The 5,568-nt window shown below is 41.3% G+C and overlaps 1 non-coding gene across 1 annotated transcript; it reads left to right on the plus strand.

Annotated features, from left to right (window-relative positions):
- Positions 1-3,836: 3,836 nt before the first annotated feature.
- Positions 3,837-3,955, plus strand: LOC121158880. The gene has a single exon (XR_005884252.1). It is a non-coding gene; the product is annotated as a U5 spliceosomal RNA (small nuclear RNA).
- The last annotated feature ends 1,613 nt before the right edge of the window (positions 3,956-5,568 follow it).

The following is a 5,568-nucleotide window of genomic DNA, read 5'->3' on the forward strand; positions in this document are numbered from 1 at the left end:
ATGAGCTACTGGGGATTCTGGGTTAGGAAGCCCTGGAATACTTCTTGTGCTGTGATCAGAAATATTTCCGGGGCCTGCTCTGTGGAATGGCAGGTTAAGCTGCTTCCTCAATGCCAGCATCCCATATAGGCATTGGTTGAATTCCCCACTGCTCCACTTACCATTCAACTCCCTGCTAAGCCACCTGGGAAAGCAGCAGAGGATGACCTCTGTACCCACATGGGAGACATAGAAAAAGCTGGCTAAAACCATCTGAGGAGTTAACTAGTGGATAGAAGATCTCTCTCCCTCTTTTCTTCTGTCTAACCCTGCCTTTAAAGAAACATTCTAGAAAAACAAGAGCAAAACAGAAAACAAAACATTCCAGGCCAGGCCCAGTAGCCTAGCAGCTAATGTATTCTCCTTGTATATGCCAGGATCCCATATGTGTGCCAGTTCGTATTCCAGGTGGTTGCCCCACTTCCCATCCTGCTCCCTGCTTGTGGCCTGGGAAAACAGTTGAGGATGGTCCAAGCCTTGGGGCTCTACACCTACATGAGAGACCAGGGGGAGACTCCCAGCTCCTAGCTTCAGATCGGGTCAGCTCTGGCAGCTGTGACCACTGGGGAGTGAATCAGCAGATGGAAGATCTTTCTGTCTCTCCTTTCCTCTGTGAATCTGCCTTAACCATAACAATAAAATAAATCTTTAGAAAAAAAATCCCTCTCCAATAGTTCCTGGGATTATAATTTACTACGCAGTGTCCACTGATAGATAGCTTATCCTCTGAGGGTTGAGAGTCCTGCAAGCAGGGCGAGGGGGGCACTTGAAGGGACTCCCGATGAACTCATCTGGGGAACCTCACAAAGGTCATGGTCAAGGAATATAGCATCTGTGGTTTGCATCCAGTCACCTGGCAGACACTCTGCAATATTTGCCAAGTTCATGGGCAGGTTAGCCTTCTCCTAATACAAACTTGAGGTGGAAGCACACATGTGTGTGTGGTGTTACCAGAGGGAGATTTCCTAAAGTCTTCCCTTTTGCCCTAGTAAACACCAGGACCCTCTTTCTGAGATCACCAAACCATGTAGGGTAATTTCCTTGGCCCAAAATACCACCTCATTAGAGCTTTCCTGGATTCATAGTTTTCCTTTATTTACTTATTTTTGAAATTCAAACTTTGGTCCTTTTTTTAAATTTTGACTTTTTCTATGAATTGGGTAGGTTTCATGTTTATCAGATTCAATTAGTACAGGAGACTGTTCGGGATGGATGCAGTCAAGAAATACTATTGAGGATGCCAAGGAGTCAAGTGATTCTGTGAAGCTAACCCATATTCTGAGAAATTAGAAGGAAAGGGAAAAACTACCCATTCTTTTTAGTTCCAGATGTGTAGCAAGTGGCTATGTTAAAAGTGTACTTGCCTAGAAATAGGTATTGGTAGGATATCACAATCATTTTGTAGAAAAAAACACACAACACCTGCTAAATTCTTTTCTTAGAAACCGTCTCGCTCTGTTATATGCAATATAGGCCTCTTTTGAGCTTTCAACCACCTGCAAGGAAGCTTCATATTCAGGTTTTGAGGGATTTTGCTAACAACTACTTGAGAACAAATGTGAGAAATGAAAATGTGCCAGAAACTCTGTGATTTGCGTCCACAAAGGGTTATGGTTAGTGGACCTATGGGAGAGAAACAGTGGCAAGGACTGTACAGAGGAACTGGCCCGGCTCTCAGTCACCACCAGAAAGCAGCATCCAGCCCAGGGCACCCTGCTATTGAGGGAGGAATTGAACACATGTTTTCATTAGCTTGAATATCTTCTTTTTGGTGTTATGCAATGTGATCTCAATTGTAACAGAAGAGAATGATCAAGCCCCACAACGGATTTTGTACTGTCATTTAAAAAAAGATCAGTGTCAGAGTTTAGCTCTATAAGTGGGAACAGTTTTACATTTGTGGGTTTGTGCGTGTGTGTGTGTGTAAAAAGTAGCATAATTATACAATACTCATACATATAGTATTTATATGCTAACTACTGCTTTTAACTGAATCCTTTAAAATGGCATAATGATACATTTTATCATCTTATACATTATACTTAAAATGTATATATTTTATACATTTTTAATATGTTGTATCATCAAATGATACTAGTAAACACAAGTACATTAAAAAAATAAAATGGCATAATGATAGCAATACTTGCTTTTTAAAATATGTCAGCCACTGTCTATAATTCAAGCCTTTGTAATAGTGATCCTATGAGCAGATATCCCCACTATATAGATGGTAAAACAGTCATGGAAGGTGGTGATTATTCCTAGAGTTAAGCAGCAGGCAGAGGTAGGGCTTGAAGCTAGAGACTGTAGCTCAAGAATCGTTGCTATGAACAAGCTGGTGAGAATTTGTTGAATGCAGATAGGGGTTGGCTTCAGGCTCAGGCATAAAGCGAATGGCATTTAGTGTATTCAGTAGATACAACAGCAATATGATAAGAATAAGTTGGAAAGAACCTAAATTACCCAAAGTATCTGCTAAAGTCACTTAGTAATCTGAAGAGCAGCCAAATCAGAAAGGAAGAGTGGTTCTTTATAATCTGAAAAACCATGAATGTAAGATGATGTACATTTTTTTTCTTGATGAAAACTCTCACAGATACACGAAGAATTGGCCATCCAGGAAAAGCGCATATATGTATCCTCTCAGCAGACATGACCTGGCCATGCCGTCTGCTAGGGGTGAGCTGAAATCACAGTGATCTGGATACATTTCTGAGCTAAGGTCATCAACAGGAACGGACAAAGAAGTAATTAGCGATGTGGCTTTGGAGTTTCATTAGGTGACAGGGGATGTCTTTCTTTAGAACATGGGATTCAAACTACAAATTGATTTAGATAAAAATCAAGGCAAATTTTTAAATAATTCATCTCAGTAAGTTACATAAAAATATTACAAGGGATGAGACCTTATGCAAGCTTAAAAATAACCTAGAAGAATTTCAATCCTACAATATTGTATGTAAATAAATTTTACTATGTGTTATTATCTAATGAGGATATTACAAGTGTTCTAGATGCTATCTTGGTCTTTCATGTTTTTCATTTTATATTTTCATTTTAATTCTTTTTTTTTTAAGATTTATTTATTTTTTTGAAAGGCAGGCATGCAGAGAGGAGGAGAAACAGAGAGGAAGATCTTCCATCCCATGACTCATTTCCCAAGTAACTGCAATGGCTGGAGCTGAGCCAATCTGAAGCCAGGAGCCAGGAGCTCTTCTGGGTCTCCCACATGGGTGCAGGGTCCCAAGGCTTTTGGGCCGTCCTCAACTGCTTTCCCAGGCCACAAGCAGGGAGCTGTATGGGAAGCAGGGCTGCCGGGATTAGAACTGGCGACGATATGGGATCCCAGGTGTCCAAGGCGAGGACTTTAACCATTACGCTATCGTGCCAGGCCCTTTAATTCTTTTTCCTTTTTTATTTTAAAAAACATTTAGCACTAGAATATATATATATTATCTTTTTTAGGATTTATTTATTTTTACTGCAAAGTTAGATATACAGAGAGGAGGAGAGACAAAGAAGATCTTCCGTCCATTGATTCACTCCCCAAGTACCCATATGGGATTCTAGCACATGCAAGGCAAGGACTTTAGCTGGTAGGCTATCAAGCCAGGCCCATTTTAATTCATTTTCTAAACAGAGTCAATGTGATTTGTAAATATAATTCCAGGAATGTAATGTTATTTTCTTCCTTTTTCATGATGCCTGTTTAATTGTTAGTCCATTTTGAAATAATACTGTTAACTCGTAGGTGTATGTGCTAAAGAAAATGGCAAGTTTGAAAAACAGGAATAATACTCTGGTTTCTCTTCAGATCGCATAAATCTTTTACCTTTTACTAAAGATTTCCATGGAAAAACAGGAATAATTCTCTCATCTGGGTTAAGGTTGGTTTATTCTTGGAATAAAATAACTGACAAGGGCCCAGTGTTGTAACCTAGTGGCTAAAGTCCTTGCCTTGCTTGCCAAAATCCCATATAAGCGCCGGTTCTAATCCTGGCAGCCCTACTTCCCATACAGCTTCCTGCTTGTGGCCTGGGAAAGCAGTTGAGGACAGCCCAACGGCTTGGGACTCTGTACCCATGTGGGAGACCTGTAAGAAGCTCCTGACTCTTGGCTTCAGATTAGCGCAATTCTGGCCATTGCAGCCAATTGGGGAGTCAATCATCAGATGGAAGTTCTTCCTCTTTGTCTCTCTTCCTCTCTGTATATCTGACTTTCCAATTAAAATAAATCTTTTTTTTTTAATAACTGACAAACAGCACAAGTCTCTCTCTCTCTCTGTTTATTTATTTGAAAGGAAGAGTGATGGAGGGAGGAAATGAGACAGACACACAGAGAGATCTTCCTCCTGCTGGTTTACTCCTCAAATGACTGAACAAGGGCAAAAACCAGGGGCCAGGGGCTTCATGCAGGGGCTCAAGCACTTGGACATCTGCGCTGCTGTCCCAATCGCACTAGCAGGGAACTGGTTCGGAAACCCATAAGGCATGTTGGTGTCACAGCTTTACCACTGCACCACATACCGGCTCTGAAATCCATGGTAAAGAAGCCAGCGACTTGGCATTGCTGGGCTTGGAGTAAAGGTGCCGAGATTGTATGAAGATTCCCTGACCACTTAGATTCTACTGAAACTAACATACCGGTGGGTCTGGAATATATTCTTACCCCTCAGCTGTGTGCCTGTAGAATCACAAGAATACTAGCGTGAGACCCTCTTAGCATTGTGGAGTTCTTACTGTGATGGCTGTGTGGGAAGAGGGGCGTGGCTTCTCAGCAAGGCTTGGGGTGGGTTCACCCCATGGACAGAACACCTCATACAATTAGGTGAGACCTTGTTATTATTCAATGAGATCCACCTTCCTCTTCTGCCCAATCTTGCTCTTCCAGCCTCGCACTAATGTGGTCCCCAGAGCACTCCTCCTGTGCCCCCGTCTGCTCCGGGGGACCTGACCTCTGATTCACAGCAATTTACTCTGAATGCCAACCAATGTTGAAGGGCAGAGATCCACTTTGGAGGAAGACTCAGGTGAATTTCTGTGCCGTTTTTTGGAAATGATAGTGTTTTTCTCAATTGCTTTAACTCTACTGATTCTTAATTCATATATAGATTAAAAAAAGACTTTACAAGTATTTTCTGATGGAAGATATAATTTGTGTTTAACGTAAAATTCACAAATTATAGGGGTATTGTACAGGCTTCGGTGCACATCAAAAGTTTAGCCATCATTACCAGCAGACCTCATGTAACCCCATGCATCCTCACTCAACTTTGAGTCCTGCAGAGTTCTTTGCATATGACATTTACTCATTTAACACTATTTGGAGGATAAGTGGGTTTTGACAATAACAACATTATCTGGAATTTGTTTCTAAAACATTTCTCAACTAGTATGTTGATTTATTTCCTGGTATCCTTCAGAAAGCCTGACCATCTTAGTTTCATTTTCTAGGTAGAGAGGAACTTGCAGAAGACACTGGGCTATGGGAAACTCCTTGTGGCTGGCTCTCGTTTCTGCTACAACC

Source organism: Ochotona curzoniae, unplaced genomic scaffold (genome assembly GCF_017591425.1).
Source record: "Ochotona curzoniae isolate NIBS_2020 unplaced genomic scaffold, NIBS_Ocur_1.0 contig_3819, whole genome shotgun sequence".
Taxonomy (NCBI): Eukaryota; Metazoa; Chordata; class Mammalia; order Lagomorpha; family Ochotonidae; genus Ochotona; species Ochotona curzoniae.